The 25,654-nt window shown below is 37.3% G+C and overlaps 1 protein-coding gene and 1 pseudogene across 2 annotated transcripts in view; both read right to left on the minus strand.

Annotated features, from left to right (window-relative positions):
• Window positions 1-25,654, minus strand: part of LOC128171377 (uncharacterized) — a 253,998-nt gene that overhangs the window by 165,334 nt on the left and 63,010 nt on the right. The gene's annotated exons all lie outside the window — the stretch shown is intronic.
• On the minus strand, window positions 1,963-25,461 carry LOC128171873 (talin-1-like; annotated as a pseudogene).

The following is a 25,654-nucleotide window of genomic DNA, read 5'->3' on the forward strand; positions in this document are numbered from 1 at the left end:
TCGTTCGCTATGTAAGGTTATGCTGACATACCATCATTATTATTGAATAGTTATTGAAACTGCCTGGTTAAACTCTGCTATGATGAAGCAAGCACTAAAACAATACAAGTTATATTTCATTATCTTTACATCAATGAGATGATGAATATCACCAAGGACCCGCTTAAATAATGGAAAATAGAATAAAAACATTTCAGATGATTTTGTTTGACATTGACCTATGACTTACAAATTTTCTGTTAGACATGGAACTTTACCTCAAGCTCAATACCTTTTTTTGTTTAATTTAAGCAAGATTATGCCAATCGGAAATAATTAATTGTCGAAAACTGGAGATCTGTTATGACCTTAACATCTATCCTTGCAACTTGGCTTAAGGTCGCTGCACATGGTGATCGAAGTACTGAAGAACTGACGGGAGTTGATTTTGTCGATGTTTAGATGTAAAGAGATCATGCTATGAAACGTTTTTGAGTGGTCTGATATTACCTTGACCCTTGACCTTCAAGGGCATTCTCTTGGTGTTTTGTAAGCCAGATTGGACTGAGGGGAGAGAATATATGATCCTGACAAAGATTTTTTTTTTTTTTTTTAATCTGATTATGCTATGGCCTTAATCATTGACCTTAAAACCGTAAAACTTCGTTCTATGTAAAGTTTAAGCCAGATTGTGTCGAAGGAAAAAAAGATATGTTTCGGACAAGTGATCTTGGAGGAAAAGACGGGCAGACTAATCACTATAGGGCGCCTGCAGAGCGGTGCCCTAATCAGGAACCTTGCAATGAAAATATGTTTTTATATTTATCACATAAATGCAAATAAATGATTGAGACAATTAAAAAAATATATACAAAAGGAGAAATGATTCACAAAAAATACTTTCTTGTTTTAAAGAGTATAAAAAGAGTATAACAGATTCGAAATAAACATAATAAATACCTGCAGCTACTGAGATTTCTGTCTTAGCATCCAATCTTGAGTAATTCTTCACTTCATCTACAACAATTTTAAACTCGTGCGGAATATGTTTATCGTCTGAAACATAGCATGTATCATTTTCATCTGAAAAAGAAATTAAATCATTTCAATATTATTTTTATATAATAGCAAAATTGAGCCTACTGATCTTTATCACAATCATTAGGCAGTAAATAAACAACCATAGGATAAAAGAAAAAATGTTTGCAGTTACGTGCTTTTGCAGGCGAGGTAGCAGAGTCTGAGCTTTGGGTTATCATTTAGAGAACCGTCATGGCTGATATAACATTCGTCCCATGTAGAGTTGGTCCCTATCTTTTTACAAAGTGATCCCTCACATACCTGTAATATATAGGAATCATCTTGGAGGGAAGCATAGAATAATGTTTGCGCAATTTTAATTTGAATATCTTTTTAAAAGCAATTAGGCTATCAACGTATGACTAATGTTTCAAATCAGACACTGCATGGTTTCAAGCTTACCCCTTGGATACAGACTTGGGAATAACCATTGCAATACGTCATATCCGGTTTTATCGTGATGCCTGGGCATGTTGCATTTACACCAGTATTTTAGTCAAAGAAAAAATATAACTAAACAAATAATCCAAAAGTCTTAGAAATTGCATTGTATAATTAAGCCTCAAAAGTCTATTGATAATTATGACTTGTTGTGTATCTAAACCTTGGCGCCAAGGCAAACTGTTAAAAAGCGAACTGATGTCGCGTGTTAGGTCGCAAGATGGAGCTATAAAGGTTTATATGCTGAACAGTACTGCTTGTTCAATCCTTTAACCAAAACCATTAATTAACTTATAAATAAAAAAAAAATGATTACCCGATCTGCAATAGTATTACAAAATAGTATATTACAATCACATGAAGTTTACCATATTTACAGACACTAAAGCTCTAATATCTGGCACCGTTTCATTAAACACATTTTCTTTATTTTTATATAATAACAAAACAAAAGGATATTCACAGATCTCCTGCTCACTGCATTCTGTGGCGAGGCGGCACACGGAACTGTTGGTGGCGGGTTTGAATGTACACGATTCACTGCAACATGGTCCCTGGGTGGGGCTAAAATAAACGTGTATTTAATATATGTGTATTATACGATAATAGAAGGCTGTTTAAGGATCTTGAATAAATGCATACAATGCTACCTTAAATAAACAAGAGGACCATAGGGCCACCTCGCTCACCTGACCAACAATGACTTTATATGGGCGTTAAAAGGATATTGTACCATATGGCCCCTCGGTAGAATAACAAAAAAAATAAAAATTTTAAAGTATTCGAATTTTACACTTATTTTCTGCATACACTTTATCTTTGACACTGTACCTTAATGGAATGCCATTTAAATTACCAAAGATAAAAAAAATCCTATGCAAGATATAAAACTAAACATTTGGTAGTGGTACACTGTTAACTCACAATTTCCATTATTTCCCCTCCCCCCTCCCCCTCCCCACACACACACAATTTATATAGCGATCAAAATATTTGAGAGCATATAGGTACATTTTCTTTCTCAACTACTTACTAGTTATTGGGTTTTTTTTAAAATATCATTATTATAGTTATTGTATTTTAATTAAAAATTCCTACAGATGTGGATAATAAAACTGTGCCTCAATGAGCTCAATTCCTCAAATTATTCAAAAATTTCATTGGTCTTCCCCATTATAAACGGCTGTTCTTTACCCGGCGTAAACTCCTGTGACTTTTTAAGCTTACTCACTTGACTGCTAAACGCATTCCAATGAAAAATGTTGCCACATGACATGTCAAATAGCTTATTATAGTCAATATATTGACAGGCATATCACTCTATTTTACTAAGACCCACCCGTTTTGTTCATTTTATTCAAAAACAAACAAATGGCTATAAACCAGGATGATTTTCGCTGCAATATTTTCTTAGGAATAGCGGTAATACCTTTATGCCTTTATCCCCGAAACTAAATGTGTCAGAACTATGGAAACTGTTTTAACAGTGTCGTTATTTACTCGTGTCTAAAAAACTATCGACATTGGTGTAGAATTCACATAATTCGTCGTATAAAGACGGGAACCCAAAAAAAGTTACAGCATATCATCTATTTTTTTTTTTTTTGTTTACAAGTATTTAACGTTTAACGAGACTTTTCTTATTTGTGTACAAACACTGAATTGAGAGCAAAACCTTGTACCTTGCATATAAAGCAAAGCTAAACCCTCAAACATGGCTGCCTCAAACAAAGAACCTCGTCTATGAAATGCCGAACCCGAAGTTATAAAATGATTTAAACACGCACTTTCTTTAGAATTATTTTTGTAAAAACTGTTTTGAAACAGAATTAGCCCATAATTTTTGTAATTTATATTTTCCACTCCATGAGGATTATTTATGCTAAATTACGTAGAATTTGACTCAGTAGCTTTTGAGAAGAAGATTTTTAAAAATGCACGCACTTTTTTTCTGTTTCGAGGTTTCCTCCGCTTTGAATAAAGATCGGTCTTTTATTTCTGCAATTTATCTTTGCCTTCTCATAAGCTTGCTTTGTGAAGAAATTTGGGTGATATTGGTCAAGCGGTTTTAGAGAAGTTCAAAATGTAAAACGTTTACAGACCAACGGACGGACAGACAGACAGACAGACGCACAGACGGACGACCTACACTGTACTTTGTGTCCTGTCCCATTGACCTTCAATGATTACCCGCGTTTATGGTTCAGGTTGTCCCTGGAGTTACAGCATTGATCTGTACAGTCGTCTCTGTACCCGCAGTCACACTCCTCCCCCTCCTCCTGTATACCGTTACCACAGAACGCGGCGTCCGAAGCTGCAACAAAAATATTACATATATTTGAATTAGAATAAAGTAGAATTTGTTACATAAAAAAAAGAATAGTTGAAAACTATGTTACATAAAGCAAGGTCCAGCGTCACAGCGTCACAATAATCGTGCAATTACTGCAACAAATAATGATGTAACACCAGTCAGCTCAATAAGCTCATTCAGGGGTTAGGGTTAGTAATTTTAAGGAAAAAACAAATGTTATTATTCATTCATCATAGATATTAGGACGTTCTGCTGCTCCATCTCCTACACTCCATCAGCTATGTCAATCTTGACAGAATGTTGATGTAGAGTTTTGAGTCAGTTACTTTCTGTAGAATGTTTTGAGACAGTTCCTCTGTAACTCTATTTCCTAATTAAAATTCTGTGGTCTCAAAATAAGTTGTTTGTGCCATTTTGGAAAAAAATAGCAACTCATAGGAGTCAATCCCTGAATACAAAAACTTTTGAGACTGTTACTCTATCTGAAGACTTTTGAGATGGTCCCTTACCTGTGAGGCGGCCTCAGTGAGTCCACCAACAGATGTTGAGAAGTTCCCCACGGAGTCACAGAAGTTCTCCAGGTCACCCTTCTTGGCGTGGTCCGTGATCCCAGTCATAGAGTCTCCCAACAGCTGCAGGACAGAAAGAGGAGCCAGTTAGTTAATCCAGTAATTAACTAATTAACTGATCCTGATATTAACTAACCATTCAAAATATTATTAAATCTGAAGCAGTACAACAGGTTAATGTCAGTATAATTCATAATGAGTGATATACAGTTGGCTTAATGGTTCATCAAACACACTATAAATATATATATTCACTGGTCAACATTAAGGAGATAAATATCATCAATATAAAGCAAAATATTACATGCATGCAAAAATGTAATTCACAATTAAAGCCTCAAATTGACTGAATTTTTTTTATATTGAAAACAATACCATTGTAACCAAGAAGAAGGGAGTTGTAAACAGAATACATTTACCGGTACATGGAGTGGGCACATACATGCAGAGGGACCAAGCTCATGGCCAAAGAATCTAGACTCGTTCACTTCTGATCTCAGTCTCACATTTACAAAAGTGGAGAAGTGAGATTTAGTTACAAAAGAAATGTGAGAAAAAAGAGATTGAGACCGAAAGTGAGCTCGTCAAAGTTTTATGGCCACAGAGCCATCATCTGACAAATCATCGACTACCTCTATCTATTTGGAGGTCCGTGTTGCACTGCTTTGAATTTGTATTTCGTTTTATGGATTTATGAGATGGTTGACAGTTTGTTACTGTCATTTTTCAAACATTGACATTAAGGCCAATTCTCTGATTGACAGTCAGGCTTATTAGGGGACCATCATATAGTATTTGAGAAGACACTGTTCTAATGAGTTTTCAGGCTTGAACATGCAAGAAACAACAAAACAACACACAACATAATTTTTACAGACAACAGACAGGGGGGGGGGGGGGGGTTAATGTTTACACACACACATGCTTTCTCTATATCGTGTTCTGGGACTGTACATTGGGGAAGAAACATGTTCTGTTCATTTTACATGCTTAGCAAATTGAAGTAAAATTATATTGTGATATTAGTATTCTGGTTATCACAAATGACAAGTTATACTATAAAATCAAATTTGTCATGAATTCACAAAGCCTTGGAACATCAGATCCTTAATGAATCAAGATTCTTAAGATATTTTGTTCTCTGTCTAAAATTAAACCGACAACATATTTCATTTAATTTTTCCAGAAGAAGAACAAACAATCTAGAACTTGTAAGATGATAGCTGCATTGTAAAGTCTCTCTGTATATCACACGTATGCTGTCAAACTTAGCTAGTACTTATTAGCGAGCGCAGCACTACCGGCAAGGCGTGTGTGAATAGAAAATTCGGACTATAGTCTGTCCCAAGATATTTTTGCCGCATATTTTCTTAAATCATTCAATATTTATAAATACCTCTTGGTTCAGACGATGTTCATTCAATAGTATGAAAAAATCCCAAGATATTTCCCCTTTGAAACGCCCCCTCTAGCTTGTCGGGTATCAGTACACGGCTAAAAATAAAAAGTCTACGAGGTTTTTCCATTGCCAAGGAGATGAAGACGCCCGGATGATAACGTTGAAAAATTGCGCGAGGGGTCCTGAGTATTTCCGAATGGAGAAAAGATGTCAACATTCCCCATTATAAATCTCCGTAGGAAATCTGTTTTCGTTCCTGTGAATTTTTACGAGGGAAAAATGATAATGTATGAATGAGGTTATCTTGGGAATTTTCCCTTTCATCGATTTTAATTGCAGTTCAGTCACAGGTATGTGTATTTTTATTAAAAATCGTTCAAATATGCAGCATAAATATCTTGGGACAAACTATAGTTGCACATTCATTCAACGGATTTTTTTGGCGTCAGTAAATCGGACCAGTAATGCATCGTTTTAATCGTCCCAGTAGTTCCCTGTAGTCATGGCAATTTTTATCACTTCACACTCTCACGAGAATCAGCAAGACAAATTTAGACAGTAAAAACAATAACGATGTAAGCGACATACAGTCAATGTTACCTCTAAAGTTCACCTCAGTACACTTTCAATCAAAAATAATCGTGTGACGTCACAAACGTTTACACATTGATCCGATATATTTTTTCGGAGTCAGTAAATTTTGACCCACAATTCATAGTACCAATGGTTTCCAACCTCACGTTCTAACATCACGTTCTCCCGAGAATCAAAGTAAAACCTTTGAAAAGCTTATAAGATGTGTAATTTTAAGAACATCATGCTTTTTAAGTAAATAAAACAGTATACTTCGCATACTTTTATTTCTATGGCGAGTTTTAAAGAGTAAGACGACACTTAACCAACGTCAGCTTTGACGTCACAATAAGCACTGATAAGGGGAAATTACTCTAATTGAAGTTATTGTAAATCTGCTGAAATGACCAAAATCCTCTTAAAATCTTGCAAAGGCTAAGATAAAGAACAGCTGACGAATAAGGACATTTCTTCAGATACAGGAAACGGTTGTAAATTGCACTAATTTGGATTAATGCTCACAAATATTTTATTCACTATAATTACGGTAATTTCCTGAAACGTAACGTTATACGTAGCAGTGCCTTTTTTAAAGGGGGTGGGTGGGTGGATGGCAGCCTCATCCAAAAAATCTTTCCAAGCAAAAAGAAAAATAAATCATGAAAATTCTAATCCTTCAGCTCTTTAGCAGTTCAATGGTTTCTTTATTTTCACTTCCATTTATTACATGCGGGGGGGGGGGGGGGGGGGGGGGGGGACAACATCATGTTCTTTTAACATGATAAGCAAGTATTTTTAAGCGTAAATTAAACATAAAATTAAACATTAATTATTTTTTTTAAGTGGAGGGGCAAATCCATGGTAAGTCGATTTTCTATGTATAAATTGACAAAAATGAGAAAAAATTTAGCATGGGGGGAGCTCTATGATGAGTCAAGTTTTATATGTAAGTTTAAGAAAAAAATGTCTACTGCAAAAAAAAGGGGAAAATCAATCAATCAATCATAATCACAATCACTTTAAAAGAGGAGATGCAGTGCAATGAATATTTATATATTAAAATCTTTATTATTTAACAACATTGTATCTGAGATTAAACTATTGTTCTACATATAAATAAATAAATTATAACAAATCTTATAAACTATGAATAATGAAAATTTACTGAAACATAGGTATGTTTTATTTTTTGGCATTCAAATTTCACGTTGTTAATTTTATTTTATCATTTTATAATAATTCATTGTTTGATCACATGCTGTGCTCGCCCCAACGGTCGCACCGTAAAACATATTACAGATAGAAGAGAGAAATATGCAATAAGTGTAATATACAGTTTTTCCAGGTACATTTGACAGTAACTAGCTTAACTATTTTCTACTTATCTAATTAATGAAAAATACAAGATTATTTTTACCATTTTGACATTTGTACATGTATGCATATAGCACTAGCCATTTTTTTAAAAATCAAAACATAGCATTGAAGTCATTATTTCCTCATTTTTTTTTTGGGGGGGGGGTGGGGGGTCATAAATTTTCTCAACAACAAAGGCTGACATAAAACATAGGTAATCATAGATTACTAAGCTCACCGAGACGGAGCATCACCCTTATGAGACATCACCTTCATAAGACCACCTTTATCATTTTATATGATAATCATACTTTATGATCTTGGATATTCATGGATTCTGTTTTGACAAAATATCGTATATCGTCTGATAAATTTTTTTTATGATAATCATATGTTAATATGTTAATCAATACAATGATATAAAATTAAATATTGCATCATGTCATATTTCTAATATAATATATATCATATAATAAGTAAAATACCGTAATAAACAATAATGAGATTTGATATTGTAACGTATGATATGACATTGTATTGTGTTATACCTTATTGTATTTGATCACATAATACAATATCATAAAATATAATACAATATAGTATCACATTACAATATCATATTACATAATACATCATAACACTGAAACATGATATTATATTGTATAATATAGAATGATATTGTATTGAATGACACTGAAACATATTTGATACATTATATGATATTATATCATATAATACAATATAATTTGATTCCAACATTGTATCTTATCAAATGATACAATATTATGTGATATGGTAAAATATTATAAAATACATTATTATATTATACATATTGCATCATATGACACAATAAAATATATTACAATATCATATAATACAATTTCATCTGATATGATAATATATCATATAAACATATATCATATCATACAATATCGTATGATACAATATTATATAATATTACAATATCATATAATACAATTTCATGTGGTATAATTCTATATTACTGAAACCAATATCATATTATACAATATTGTATGATACAATATTATAGAATATACAATATTGTATCATAGGATACAATATAATATTTTGCAATATCTTATGTAATTGTATCATGTGATAAAATAATAAATTAAAAATACAATATAATATTATACAATATTGTATCATAATATACAATACTATACATAACAATATCATGATACATAATCATATCATAAAATATCAACAAAATTGATACAATATCATATCGTATCGTATAACTTTTTATAATATAACATATGATATCATATTGTATCATATCAAACAATATTGTTTCATATCATACAATACTTTATCATAGGAATCATGTTATATCATTTATCAACAAACACATCCATCTATCGAGCTGGTTTGAGTGAGGTAGGAGATTTCTTTAGCATCCTTGATAATGGAGATCAGGCTCTGCTTCTGAAGCAACCTCTGCATTTAATTTATAATAAAGTTAAATCAACAATGCAAGCTATCATCTATAAAACATGTGACCTGTTCCAAAAAACTAAACCTCATCCAGCATCCGAAACCTATGGCTCAGATTCAGCATTCAAGCCCATCAGGTGCATTTGTATCATAAGACACATCATCCACGCAATTTTGGTGAAGTTTGGACCAGTAATAACTAAGATATCATCATCAGAGGGCACTAGCAATTAAAACCTTAACTTCCTCCAGCATCCGCAACCTATGGCTCAGATTCAGCATCCATGCCTGTCAGGTGCATCTGTATCATAAGACTCACCATCCATTCAAGTTTGGTGAAGTTAGGACCAGTAATAACTTAGATTTATTTTTTAGCATCCTTGATAATGGAGATCAAGCTCTGCATCTGAAGCTACCTCTGCGATTCATTCATATTACAGTTAAATCAACTATGCAAGTTTGAAATAGTACTATCATCTATTAAACATGTGACCTGTTCTTAAAAACTTAACTTTATCCAGCATCCGAAACCAGACTATGCATTCAAGCCTGTCAGGTGCATCAGTATCATAAGACACACCATCCATGGAAGTCTGGTGAAGTAAGGACAAGTAATAACTAAGATATCATCATCAGAGGGCACCTGTTTCAAAAACTTTATCTAACCAGCTCTTAAAACCTTAACCTCTTCCAGCATCCGAAACCTATTGCTCAGATTCAGCATTCAAGCTTGTCAGGTGCATCAGTATCATAAGACGCACCATCCATACAAGTTTGGTGAAGTTAGGACCAGTAGTAACTAAGATATAATCATCAGAGGGCACCTGCAACAAAAACTTAACCAGCTCTAAAAACCTTAACCTCTTCCAGCATCCGAAACCTATTGCTCAGATTCAGCATTCAAGCTTGTCAGGTGCATCAGTATCATTAGACGCAGCATCCATACAAGTTTGGTGAAGTTAGGACCAGTAGTAACTAAGATTAATCATCAGAGGGCACCGGCAACAAAAACTTTAACCAGCTCTAAAAACCTTAACCTCTTCCAGCATCCGAAACCTATTGCTCAGATTCAGCATTCAAGCTTGTCAGGTGCATCAGTATCATAAGACGCATCATCCATACAAGTTTGGTGAAGTTAGGACCAGTAGTAACTTAGATATTGCTATCAATGGGCACCCGCAACAAAAACTTTAACCTGCTCCAAAAACCTTAACCTCCTCCAGCATCCGAAACCTATAGCTCAGATTCAGCACTCAAGCCTGTCTGGTGCATCAGTATCATAAGGCACACCATCCATGCAAGTTTGGTGAAGTACAGACCAGCAGTAACTAAGATACTGCTATCAAAGGGCACCTGCAACAAAAACTTTAACCTGGTCCAACAACCTTAACCTCCTCCAGCATCTGAAATTTAGGACCCAGATTCAGCATCCAAGTCTTTCAAGTCCATAAGTAGGTCCAGATGCATCATCCATGCAAGTTTGGTGAAGATAAGACAAGTAATAGCTTAGATACAGGACCTGCAACAAAAACTTTAACCAGGTCCGGACGCCGACGCCACCGCCGACGCCGAGGGTATAGCATAAGCTCTCCTTGACTTCGTCTCGGTGAGCTAAAAAATGACAACAAACATGCAACTAATGATGAAATTGACAGAGACAAAGTGGAAAATAAACCCCAGAAATAGTTCATAGAAAAACAAGTCTAAATCAAGATAACACTGAAAAAGCACCAGTTTCCCTCCCCCTTCACATGCCTGAACCCTGACCCTGAAAATAGATTGTGGGAACACAGAACAAGCTCAACATTGTCAATATAACGACCTTAAACTAATTACTGGCCCATAAACTGTGACATGTACATTTAAAATGACTGGGTTTTTTTCATTTACTCGAAGTTTCATTAAGTTCATTTGAGAAGGTTGGTTGTTTCATTTGAAATACAAGTGAAGTTTAGAGGTTAGGATAGTGTGTGATTATGTGTTCTTTGAGCAAATATAAAACGATGTGATCAACCCAAGATTTTTTGTAAGGGTGGGGGTGAGGGTGGAGGTGGGGTGTTGAGCATGTCTGTTATAAGCTTTCTGGGTACAACAAAAATAGAAGAGATACAAGAAGAAGGTGAGATTTACCCAGACTTGGCCCTGTGATAAAATCCTCACAAAATCAGCCAATCAGTCGATAGCATTCAAAACAGTATTATACAATCAGCCAATCAGTTTACAGCATTCAAAACAGTTAATTTACAATCAGCCAATCAGTCAATAGCAATCAAAAAAGTTTAGAAATGATTAGCCAATCAGATATTGGCATTCATAAATAATTCATGATTTAAATTTAAAAAAAATAAATATTAATCTAGTAGGATTTGGGAAAATTCTAGTTATACATTTTTCAGCTATTAACAAAGATATGAATTTTTATTGCAAGGGTTTGTAAGTAACATGAAGACGAATGAAAACAAACCTTAACTTCATTCTAAATACAAGACAAAGAGATTTTCACAGATTCATTCTCTACACAAAAAAGTCAAAAACTGATAAAGCATCACTTTCTACTCAGACAGTCAGCCATCATGCGACTTAGTTCTTGGATACATTCTGAGAGTTCACTCTTCGCGCCACAGACATTGTGATACAGGCGAGGAATGAGTCACCTACCTTAGATTTCTCCATGACGGAGTCCAGACATTCGAAATACGACAGGTCGGTCACTGGCTCATTGGCACTCTCCAGCATAGATTTCATCATCTACAATAATACAGCATCACAGCATTAAAAAAATACAGCATACTGAGCATAGAGAAGCATTGTACAGCATAGATTCTTACAGGGCTCAAATCTTTATAATAAAATACATATCTTTAACATTTTCATTTTCAGTTTGGAGGGAAAGGGCTTAAGAGGAAAGGAGTATAAACCTCAGGAATCCACTACAAATAATGATTTTGCTATGAGGATGAAGGAGTAATTCATCTGTAAAATCAGAAGGATGAAGCGATGGCTTTTAAGGATAAGTTATGTGATTTCTGAATCATACTTACAACAGTGTCATAAAGCCATACTCTACAACTTCTTTCTCACCCTTATCGTAATAATATTCTGAGGGCGTTATCACACTCCTTCTGCCCTTGGTTATATAAACTACATACACATTGGAGGGTGTTACTGACCTGTATCTGTCTGAGGGCGTTATCACACTCCTTCTGTCCTTGGTTATATAAACTACATACACATTGGAGGGTGTTACTGACCTGTATCTGTCTGAGGGCGTTATCACACTCCTTCTGCCCTTGGTTATATATACTACATACACATTGGAGGGTGTTACTGACCTGTATCTGTCTGAGGGCGTTATCACACTCCTTCTGTCCTTGGTTATATAAACTACATACACATTGGAGGGTGTTACTGACCTGTATCTGTCTGAGGGCGTTATCACACTCCTTCTGTCCTTGGTTATATAAACTACATACACATTGGAGGGTGTTACTGACCTGTATCTGTCTGAGGGCGTTATCACACTCCTTCTGTCCTTGGTTATATAAACTACATACACATTGGAGGGTGTTACTGACCTGTATCTGTCTGAGGGCGTTATCACACTCCTTCTGCCCTTGGTTATATATAAACTACATACACATTGGAGGGTGTTACTGACCTCTATCTGTCTGAGGGCGTTATCACACTCCTTCTGCCCTTGGTTATATAACTACATACACATTGGAGGGTGTTACTGACCTCTATCTGTCTGAGGGCGTTATCACACTCCTTCTGCCCTTGGTTATATAACTACATACACATTGGAGGGTGTTACTGACCTGTATCTGTCTGAGGGCGTTATCACACTCCTTCTGCCCTTGGTTATATAAACTACATACACATTGGAGGGTGTTACTGTCTGTCTGAGGGCGTTATCACACTCCTTCTGTCCTTGGTTATATAAACTACATACACATTGGAGGGTGTTACTGACCTGTATCTGTCTGAGGGCGTTATCACACTCCTTCTGCTCTTGGTTATATATACTACATACACATTGGAGGGTGTTACTGACCTGTATCTGTCTGAGGGCGTTATCACACTCCTTCTGTCCTTGGTTATATAAACTACATACACATTGGAGGGTGTTACTGACCTGTATCTGTCTGAGGGCGTTATCACACTCCTTCTGTCCTTGGTTATATAAACTACATACACATTGGAGGGTGTTACTGACCTGTATCTGTCTGAGGGCGTTATCACACTCATTCTGTCCTTGGTTATATAAACTACATACACATTGGAGGGTGTTACTGACCTGTATTTGTCTGAGGGCGTCATCACACTCCTTCTGCCCTTGGTTATATATAAACTACATACACATTGGAGGGTGTTACTGACCTGTATCTGTCTGAGGGCGTTATCACACTCCTTCTGTCCTTGGTTATATATAAACTACATACACATTGGAGGGTGTTACTGACCTGTATCTGTCTGAGGGTGTTATCACACTCTTTCTGCCCTTGGTTATATATACTACATACACATTGGAGGGTGTTACTGACCTGTATCTGTCTGAGGGCGTTATCACACTCCTTCTGCCCTTGGTTATATATATACTACATACATATTGGAGGGTGTTACTGACCTGTATCTGTCTGAGGGCGTTATCACACTCCTTCTGTCCTTGGTTATATATACTACATACACATTGGAGGGTGTTACTGACCTGTATCTGTCTGAGGGCGTTATCACACTCCTTCTGTCCTTGGTTATATAAACTACATACACATTGGAGGGTGTTACTGACCTGTATCTGTCTGAGGGCGTTATCACACTCCTTCTGTCCTTGGTTATATATATACTACATACACATTGGATGGTGTTACTGACCTGTATCTGTCTGAGGGCGTTATCACACTCCTTCTGCCCTTGGTTATATAAACTACATACACATTGGAGGGTGTTACTGACCTGTATCTGTCTGAGGGCGTTATCACACTCCTTCTGTCCTTGGTTATATAAACTACATACACATTGGAGGGTGTTACTGACCTGTATCTGTCTGAGGGCGTTATCACACTCCTTCTGCCCTTGGTTATATAAACTACATACACATTGGAGGGTGTTACTGATCTGTATCTGTCTGAGGGCGTTATCACACTCCTTCTGCCCTTGGTTATATATAAATTACATACACATTGGAGGGTGTTACTGACCTGTATCTGTCTGAGGGCGTTATCACACTCCTTCTGCCCTTGGTTATATAAACTACATACACATTGGAGGGTGTTACTGACCTGTATCTGTCTGAGGGCGTTATCACACTCCTTCTGCCCTGGAGCCGACACAGTACAGACGTTGATCAGCTGATTAATGCTCTCCGTCACCGCTCTATCAGACAAAATGTAGTAAAAGTTTAAAACATAAAACATTGAAATTGAAACAAAACCCCTAAAATCCTTACTCAATTTAATTATTTCATGCTTTACAAAACTACACATAATTAATGACTCCGGGGCTATAAACTTAACAAAAGTTAAAGATAAAACTCAAACACATTAATGATTAGACTATGTAGAGTAACTCAATGTAATATTGGATTATATAAAGGTAATATTTGAGTGCCTACCTGGCGGCCTGCGAGAGCAGATTCTTGGTGTTGGGAGCGTTTGGATCGGCCGACACAGACTTGGCGGCCAGCAGCAGTTTACTGGAAACCATGGAGACGTTCTTCAGTCCGCCCACAATCTGGTTCTGTGTGTCTCCATCCTTGGACAGACCTGGAAACCGACCAATCAAAATCAATCACAGGTACCTACATTCTACAGTAATGTCACACCTTAAGCCTCGCGTCTGTTTTGATCAAACCTTAAATTTTTAGTATCTGATTTTGTTGGAATCTCGCTCTCACTGACCTGCCATGGTGAGTCCAGATTTGATGAACTCTGAGTAAGACGAGCTGTACTCGCGAGATGACTCGGCAAGTTGTTTGGGTGTGCCACGAGATGCGGTGACGATGTCACTGGCGGCCTGGTTGAGATTGACAGCGGCGTTGTTGTTCTCGATCTGGATCTCCTGGAACGTGCGGTCTGTGCTCGGGTACTACAATGTACAGGAACGAAAAATTAAATCAATTCCTAATAATGATGCATAGATGAAGTAAATTTGTTAAGATTACTTTTTATGCGATCAGGATTTCTATGCATTTGTGAAGTAATTTAATTTTGAAAGAATGAGAACTATTTCTGTTAAAAAGGTGATTTTTTATGAGCCAAGTTAAAATTTGAGATGAAGCTTGTGTATTGCTGACATAAGGTTGCCTATTCGTCTATTTCTAAGATAGATGTAACTATCTCGGTGGATGCCATTTGACTCTTAATCCACTTATTCTGAGATCAAATCTGCTTCCGACTTAAATTTTGTCTATTTCTGAGATAGACTTTGTCTGCTGAACAGACAGATCTGCGTACCTTGGTGGACGCCAGCTCCTGGCTCGAGTCTGTGATCTGTCTGATGGCGTTATCCACGTCTCTCTGTCTGGGAAGGGCGTTCACACAGCTGTTGAGCGCACTCGACACAGCCTTGGCCACCTGGTTAAGTCTAGCCTGGTTCTCAGGGTTTTCTGGGTCGTTCATGGCTCGCTTCGTCTCCTCCAGTAGATGCGTCGACTTGTCGATGACGTCACGGGCGCTGTCGATCACTTGCCGTCTGACCTTGATGTCTTCTGAGGTTGAGGCGACACCGCGTGTGGCTTCTGTCAGCACGCGGAGGGCGTTCGCGGTGTCCCTGGCTGCTACACCCACGTAATTCTCATTGGCCTGAAAAATCACCATATAGTGGAAATATATTATATAGATAAATATATAGATAAATAAAATCCAATTCCCTGAGAAATGACTACAGGGAAGAATGTGTGAAGAAAAGTCACAACAGAATAAAATCATGTCATATATATATATATTATACTGTTCACTCCGTTTTTTCTCATATCACAAATTTTACAAAAATGGTAAATATGTATCTTTTTAATTTGCATCAGTCATCTTGTTTCAATTTTTGCGTATCATATTTTTTGTGATGTCTTATTTTTTTACAGCGATCATCTATTACCAGAATATATGAAATGTTCTATATATTCTACAAAATTTCTGTCTCCATTATACATTTATCTGTGTTTACCTGTGAGGCAGCCGTCAGTAGCTGAGCCATCGCCGATCCCACGTTCTTAGAGGTGGAGCCAAGTTTCATGGCCGACGCCTCCACCTGAAATACGTAACAGTATCATGTATCGACTCCATTCCACCATATTACAATAGAAGGCCAAGGTAAAATATCAAATCTCCCATTTATATCATAATCAAAAAATATCTGACAGTTTACACCCTTTACTTACTTTTTTTTTAGTAATGATCTTATTCACTAAACACATGCTACTATCATTAAATATTCATGGCCTTTAACCCTGGCCTGAACATAATACGAATGATCCACTTCACTTTACATATAATCCAATTAACAAATGCACTATGTATACACATGCTACTATTATTGAGTATTGACTATATCATCACCATGACCTTTCCATCTTGGCCTTACCGTTTCACCGGGTAGTGGCACAAGGTTACCGCTGTCAGCGGCTCTGCGATACTCCTCCAGCTTGCGGTCGAGTTCGGTCAGCTGATCAAGCGCGGCGTCAACCTCCAGTGAGATACACATCTCCTCTGCTTCTCAGCTCGGCGAGCGCGGTGGTCATCGTCTTCACTGCCTGGTTCATGTTCATGCTTGCGGCTTGATCTCCAACCGTTGGGGCTGCGGCATTTGCGGCGGATACCAGCTGACTGGCAGGCTGTCAGAAGAAATGTGGCCAGTGAACCGAGATGTGAAACTAGTGTCTATTATAATAGCTATGCACATCATATTATTTTGATAAAATAAATAAAATAAGTTAAATATAGCACAGAAACCTTAGTTTTAAGACATTTTCCTGTACTATCAATGTTTGATTTTTTTTCTTGCCAAATGGTCTCCATTACAATTTGTACTTTATACCTGTATAAATTCCTTGCTGGCATTAATCAGTTGTAGCTGGGCTGTAGCGCTGTCCTGGTTTGTCTCAGATCCCCGGAATCCTTGGATCAACAGAGGCAGCTGTTCATTGATGATCTGTAGAAGGAGAAGAACATGTGATAGTCTCAGCCAATAAATTACAACAATACAAGAAGGACACACTATTATTTCCTTAGCCAATCATATATGATTTTACAACAAGAGGCCCATGGGCCACATCGCTCACCTGAGGAACAATAGGTATGATAAAGTCGGCTTAATGGAGTCATAATACAAACAATCTGGACAATGTACAATAATACATGTTGATCCTGTATAAATAAAATCCATTTTTCCCCTGGATATTCTTATGTTTATAATCATCTTTTCTAACAGGATGATTTTATAGTCATATCATATGTTGAGTATTGAGTAAAATCTTGTAGGCAGAAATTTGTTATTCTTGTTTAATTTTAATGTCAACTTTATCAGAAAACTATAATTACAAAAATATTTTAAAATTAATCGTTGGAATAAGAACAAGAGGCCCATGGGCCACATCGCTCACCTGAGGAACAATAGGTATGATAAAATCAGCTTCATGGAGTCATAATACAAACTATCTGGACAATGTACAATAATACATGTAGATCCTGTATAAATAAAATCCATTTTCCCCCTTGGAACTCGGAGCCCTGATTGCTGCCAATATTTACAATAGCAGACTTTAATCACCGCTCCTGCACATATATAGGGACTCAAAGTTAAGCAGGCAGGGATGACCACACACCTACGCAACTCACAAGTACCAACGTTAACGCAAGCAGAGATAACGCAAGCAGGGATGACCGCACACTTGCACTAGAAAGGCCAGAACACCAGAAGGGATGACCATACACTAGTGCTCCGCCGCAACCACCACCAAGACAAGCAGGTATGACCGCACACTTGTATTAATGCGATACAGGGCAGGAAGGACCGCACACTCTGTTTCATAGGTTAGAAAAACACGAAGATTAGAGCAGGGATGTACACACCCTCAATCTCTCCATACCTGTTCAAGTTTAATCCCAAACAGTTGCTCGTCGCAATGCAATATACACTGTCCCTATATATGTGCCGGCCTAAAATAATTCATAGTATCTAAAAATTGGAAATCAAAAATAAACAAACTAATCCGGCCTAACCCAAAACTACCTATGCAGAACAACTTATATACATTGAATATTTATTATTGTATAAAAATAATCATCACAATAATTGGTTAACAGTGGATGCATTAATTAAAATAATCAAGAATCAATAAATCAAGGGCAATAACTCAAAACAGTAATACAAAAAGATTCTAATGAAAAAATAGCTGCCTGCTTCAATTTTATAGTCATATCACATGTTGAGTATTGCAGTTCTCAAAAAGATCCTTTACAATTGTTTATATATGGGATATTTAGCTACATCAAACTCTGAACCTTCTTGTGAGGCCGAAGAATTGTCCTGGAGCCAAAGTCTTAACAATTATAAAGAATCATCTTGCTGATTAGTTTCTGAGAAGAAAATTTTTAAAGATTTACTCTATATATTCCTATGTAAAACTTTAACACCCCCCTCCCCCTATGTGGCCTCACCCTACCCCCAAGGGTCATGATTTTCACAACTTTGAATCTACACTACCTGAGGGTACTTCCCACAAGTTTCAGCTTTCCTGGCTGATTAGTTTCTGAGAAAAAGATTTTTAAAGATTTACTCTATATATTCCTATGTAAAACTTCGACCCCCCCCCCCATTGTGCCCCACCCTACCCCCGGGGATCATGATTTTCACAACTTTGAATCTACACTACCTGAGGATGCTTCCACACAAGTTTCAGCTTTCCTGGCTGATTAGTTTCTGAGAAGAAGATTTTTAAAGATTTACTCTATATATTCATATGTAAAATTTTAACACCCCCCCCCAATGTGGCCTCACCCTACCCCAAGGGATCATGATTTTCACAACTACCTGAGGATGCTTCCACACACGTTTCAGCTTTCCTGGCTGTTTAGTTTCTGAGAAGAAGATTTTTAAAGATTTACTCTATATATTCCTATGTAAAACTTCGTTCCCCCACTGTGGCCCCACCCTACCCCCGGGGGTCATGAATTTCACAACTTTGAATCTACACTACCTGAGAATGCTTCCACACAAGTTTCAGCTTTCCTGGCTTTCTGGTTCTTGAGAAGAAGATTTTTGAAAATTTCTTGAAATTTTTCATTAATTTCTAATTATCTCCCCTTGAAAACGGGTGTGGCCCTTAATTTTCACAACTTTGAATCCCCTTTGCCTAAGGATGATTTGTGCCAAGTTTGGTTGAAATTGGCCTAGTAGTTCTTGAGAAGATGTTGAAAATGTGAAAAGTTTACGGACAGACGGACGGACAGACGGACGACAGACAAAATGTGATCAGAATAGCTCACTTGAGCTTTCAGCTCAGGTGAGCTAAAAACTACAGTCCCAGTCAGCCAATCATCGGCAGCATTTGGAAGACACAATACAATATTCTTAGACAATACTTTAAACCTCTGGAGAAACAGAAGGAATGCAGATACGACACTTAATGAGTCTCTGACCTCTAGCCTCCTGATGAGTTTCTTTTTGAGGGCGTTGCTGGCAGCAATATTTGTGGCAGCCCGGAGATCCTCTGCAGGGCCCCGTAGTCTCTTCTGCTGCTCTGAGTCGTTTGGACTCGACGCACAGCCCTATAATATTAGAATATAACACTTTACTGAAATTGATTGAACATGATATAGCTGTCACCTGTGATACACAACTCTGTATCAAATATAACATTTGACTTTACAAATGTTAAACATGATATTGCATTCTACAGTGTCAGCTGCTTTATCTTTACCATCATATGCTCTGCGGCCTACAAATGTCAACATAACCAGACACACAGCATACTAGTACTATTACACTTCCCATCTCATTGTTCAATGCACACAACTTTTCCTTACCTTGGCAGCTTCCACCATGTTCGCGGTGGCATCAGCGAGTTGTCTGGCAGCGGCCAGGAGCCGCTTCTGCATGTCCGAGTCAGAGTGGCCCTTGGCTTCTCCCCTGATGGCCCCAACCAATGAAGAGGTCGCCTGAAAACAACAGATATCAAGGTCAAAAATTATATCATAAACAAGTAAATATATTGAAACAGTCAACAGTGTTAAATTTCTGAGCCATGTAGGTGCTAACCCAATCTAGCATTGACTTTTATAGAATTGAACTTGTGAGAGAGGTGCGAGATATTTGTGAGATAACCTGAGCTAGCTGCCTCGCCTGTCTCACCATCTCGTGGGCATCACACACACTACTGAACAGTCTGTCTGTCACTGTCAGGATCGTGTCCACGGCGTCCTCGTGGGACTCCCCAGCCTGTATATCAAAAACATACATTTATTACCTCACAGCAAAGAAGAGTTCACGATCCCAGTATCATTACACGCTCAATGATTTGTATCAAAATGTCCTTAAAATGTGTTTGTCATTATAACCAAAAATTCAGTGTAATAATTTCTTCATTTTTCTTAATATTGTGTAACAGGCCTATGAGAGAGAGAGAGAGAGAGAGAGAGAGAGAGAGAGAGAGAGAGAGAGAGAGAGAGAGAGAGAGTAAAAAGCTTCAGAAAAAGAAAACAGTGACTATCCCACTTACCGCTGTCGACCATGCCCCCTTCTTGATGTGCTATAGCAGGTCGTTAAGAGCCTGAGTAACCACAGTGGCTGCGGCGCCTAGGTCGGCCAGAAGCTTGTCGTCGCGGCAGGACTGCTGGGCTGCCTCCACGATTCCCTCCACAGAGTGAGCCACACCTTTTGCGGCGTCTATCAGCTGTTCCTGACAGGCCGGGCTACTGATGGTCGGAGCAACTACCTACAACATACATAGTGACACAATAGAAAACGGTGTTAGTACCACAACCAGATATCGATGTTATCCTATGAGGTTATCATTCAAACCAATAGGACTTATTGTAACAAATGGATTAATCCAACCAATAGGACTTATTGTAACAAATTGATTAATTCAACCAATAGGACTTATTGTAACAAATGGATTAATTCAGCCAATAGTAGCCACCACCTACACCACAATGGAAGACAGTATTGGCACTTAACACACAGGATCAATAAAAATCCAAGGTCCCAACAAATAGAATGATTTCCATCCTACTGGATCAATCCTACCCAATAGGATCAATCCGGCCCAATAGGATCAATCTCAGCCTAAAGAACCAATCTCAGCCTATAGGATTAATCTCAGCCTATAGGATCTATCCCACCCTATTTGATCAATCCAAACTCAAGAGATCGCCCCCTTATTTTTGGTAATTCTAACCTAAAAGATCGTTTCCAGAAGATTTTGTCAAGCAAAGGGATTAGTCTCAACCTAATGAATCAGTCCCAAAAAGTCAGATCCAAAAAATGGGTTAGTCCAACCAATAAGTATCAATCATAAAGAATTCAAATGAAAAAATTTATATTATCTACTTTATATTACAATATTTATAGTTTGATTGCAGCACTTATTTTCAGCTTTGATATTCAATCTTTAAAACAAATTTCATAGAAATCAAATCCAAACTAACAGCAAACTAAGGTTATCCAAATTAAATTGTGTTACCAGTCAGCATAGCATCTTACCGAACCAAAGTCGTGGAGCTACAGAGATATACAGAGACAATATGAAAGCTTTGTACAAGCTATTAGCTCTGTCAGTCAATTTACCTTTAACTTAGTTAGAACAAGCTGCGAGCTGTGACAAAGCCTGATAAATCATACCTTATTCCAAGCCATGATATATAACTCTTACCTTGCAACAAGCTTCGAGTTGAAATGTGGCGAGGGTACAGACCGTTGCCCGGTCGATGAGTTTGTTCTGTGATGTACATGAATAAACTACAAACTCTGACTTATCTTACTACACACCTCAAGCTTAAACTGTATACAGGGAAATATTCACCCCCGGGGGTTTTTTACCCATTTTTCCCCTCATTGTCAGCAAATCATCTCCTTCTTAACACAACTGTATCTTGGCAAACTGAAGACAGGACAAATTTGCAAGTGTAGAAGGGTGAAAGAAATACAAGACTACAATAACACTGTGTACAGTTAATAAACAGACGTACCTTGGTACAGGTCACGAGCTGTCGCGAGGGCACAGCTGGTCGCCGAGCTGATGACCTTGTTCTGAAGCCCCTGGTCCTCGGTGGTGCTGGCCACACTCTTGGCCTACAGGACGAGCTAGGCCGTCGCATTGGCCACTGCCTTAGCAAGAGCTATATCAAATCTTAAGATACATTTAAAATGATAATGTAGATTCCTTATTTTACGCAAGTCTTAAATTTCAAGATTCAGCTGCATCAAATCTTGAGTATATGAAATTCTACGCCAAAGTTTCATGTGATTTTACGTGATGTTTATACCTTGCGTTTAATTAGGAATCTACAGTTTTTAAAACACAAGAAATACGTCTTTCTGTGTACATTCATTGTTAATTCTATGAGATGTTACCTTAATGATATCAATTTTTAAGAAAGAAATCACACAGTTAGCCGAAGACAATTAATCAGAGCGCCTCACCTGGTACATCCTGTCCATGTTGTCAGCTGTCTCTCCGATGCCTGTCATCACTTCCTGTGATGCCTCACCGACCGTCTTGGCCGCCGCGATCAGGTTAGATTTACCCTGTCAACACACAATGTATATATATAAACAAGAGATGTTTGTGAAACATTTATGCCCCCCTCCCTTGGAAACATCCACAAAGAAAATGAACGTAAACAGCAAATATTTGGAATTTTTCTAAGTCCAAGGGCCATAACTCTGTCAAAAATTGCTAAATCGTACCCAATATCGAACTTGACCTAGATAGTATCATGATAAACATGTATACCAGATGTCATTTCAATATGTTCATCCTCTGTGAAGAAAATGAATGGAAACTGTTGGTGGACCGACCGACCGACAGACGGCAGCAGAGCAATGTTCCCTCCCTTCTTCGAAGGGGGGCATAATAAATGGAATTAAGTAAATATCTGGTTACATTTGTCCTGTAAACACATATATGTTTACATGTTAGTCAGATATTCCAAATATTCAAAAACATAAACAACATAAACAAGGACACCGCTACGCGGAGCATCCCCTCGCGACATAAGTTATTGTGTGGGGGATGCATTATTTAGGAATATATAGTTATACAAACGGAAGACCACATTCTACTAACCCTTCATTACTACAAAAACTACCTTTTCTTTTCTTTACCTGTACTAGATCTAAATTCAAATAATATCAAGTTGTTGATTTGAACTGCTTACTTTTACTTTGGTTTCACAGAAGAGAAGCAGAAGTAGTTATTGTCAAGTCGTACATAAAATTTGTAAAAATTGTGTTATTTTAACGATATATTAAAGAGTAATCAACTAATTGACTTGAAAATCCACAGGATTTGTCCTTTTACCATGCCAAATAAGTGTACGAAGTTTGATAAATATCCGTGCAAGAGTTTTCTTTTCAACTTGTTTCCAAGCTGAACACACAAACACAGCAGCGATGCTATATCCCCTTCGGAAAAAGTTGCGCGAGGGGATAATAACAAACATTCAAACACACATTAAGCTATTAACTCTATTAACTCACCGTAACGTTGTTCTGTCACGCTACTTACGCTCTGGGTGATTGATAACTCTTACTCAAAAATTTCGATTGATAACTCGTATTCAAAGTTGATGATGACATTGATTTAATGACATAATAATTTGTAATAGTATTAATGGTTTGGAAAGGCACATGCATTTTTTATTTGTTATTTTACAGAAGTGTGCAATCTATGATAAATATTTTTAGTTTTAAATGAATTTTGTCATAATGTATGCCCCCCTCCTTTACAATGGTTACCTGTATGTATAGCAGGTTGTATGTATAATTCTATGTTACCTGTACGTATAGCAGATTGTATGTATAATTCTATATGTTACCTGTACATATAGCAGATTGTATGTATAATTCTATGTTACCTGTACGTATAGCAGGTTGTATGTATAATTCTATGTTACCTGTACGTATAGCAGATTGTATGTATAATTCTATGTTACCTGTACGTATAGCAGATTGTATGTATAATTCTATATGTTACCTGTACATATAGCAGATTGTATGTATAATTCTATGTTACCTGTACGTATAGCAGGTTGTATGTATAATTCTATGTTACCTGTACGTATAGCAGGTTGTATGTATAATTCTAAGTTAACTTTATGTATAGAAGGTTGTATGTATAATTCTAGGTTACCTGTACGTATTGCAGGTTGAGTTGTACAGGGTCACGCTGGTCAACGTTTTGGTCAGAGAAAAAGAACTTCCTCCTCAGCAGTAGTGTGTCCACGTCCAACACCCCCTGTTCTCTCGGGATCCGTGAATGGTCCAACCACTCCACTGAAAAAATCGTCCAATCAAAACTCATTTACAAAACATCCAATCAAAACTCAATACATTTATTTTAATATAAATTTCATCAACTACTCCAATGATCAAAACTTTATGAAAATGTCCAATCAAAACGTGTCAATGAACGGAGCCTATGTTCGTCGTCCGTGTTGTGTTTCTTTCTCATCTCGTCGAGTTTCTTCTAGCCCTTGGCGATGGACCTCGGCGGAGAGTCAGCGTCTCCTCTTTCTTGTCGTCTGGCATCTCGCGGACCAGGGAGTATTCCTCATGGTTAGAGATACCTGGAGAATAATACAACAATACAGAAAATATGTTGATAGGTGTTGCTGTATGTTGCTAACACTTACCCATCTTGGTACACATTGTGTTGCCCAACTGTGTGACTGTTGATCATTCATCTTACTTAAAGTAAGTGTTTGTGTTGCTACATGTTGCATGTGTTGCTATTTGGTGCTGTATGTGCTAACATCTGTCCATCGAAAAATTAACCCCCACCAAATTAAATGATTCCACAGTACCTATCTTGATATAGATGGTGACCATCAGTTGCCCCACTGTGTAGCTGTCATCCAACTGTAACTTCTGTGTTTCTGTGTGTTGAGAGTTACAGTGTGTTGCTATATGCCGTGTGTTGCTGTATGTTGCTTTAAGTTGCTATATGTTGCTTAGACTTACCCGTCTTGGTACGGATTGAGATGGTGACAATCAGCTGCCCCACTATAACTATGAGTTGCTGTATGTTGCTGTGTGTTACTTTAAGTTGCTATATGTTGCTTAGACTTACCCATCTTGGTACAGATGGTGACCATGTGACAATTATTTGTTTTTTACTGTAAATGTCTTTCCTGTTCCAGCTTGGCCAGTAAACAAGATATTGTGATCATTTTCCGCAATGTTTACACATTTTTCCTTGTCGCTGTCTATTTTCGCGGGTTCTTACGATTTCTCTGGACTTACCGTATGCATTCGAAACATCTCTGA

The sequence above is a fragment of the Crassostrea angulata genome, chromosome 2 (genome assembly GCF_025612915.1).
Source record: "Crassostrea angulata isolate pt1a10 chromosome 2, ASM2561291v2, whole genome shotgun sequence".
Taxonomy (NCBI): domain Eukaryota; kingdom Metazoa; phylum Mollusca; class Bivalvia; order Ostreida; family Ostreidae; genus Magallana; species Magallana angulata.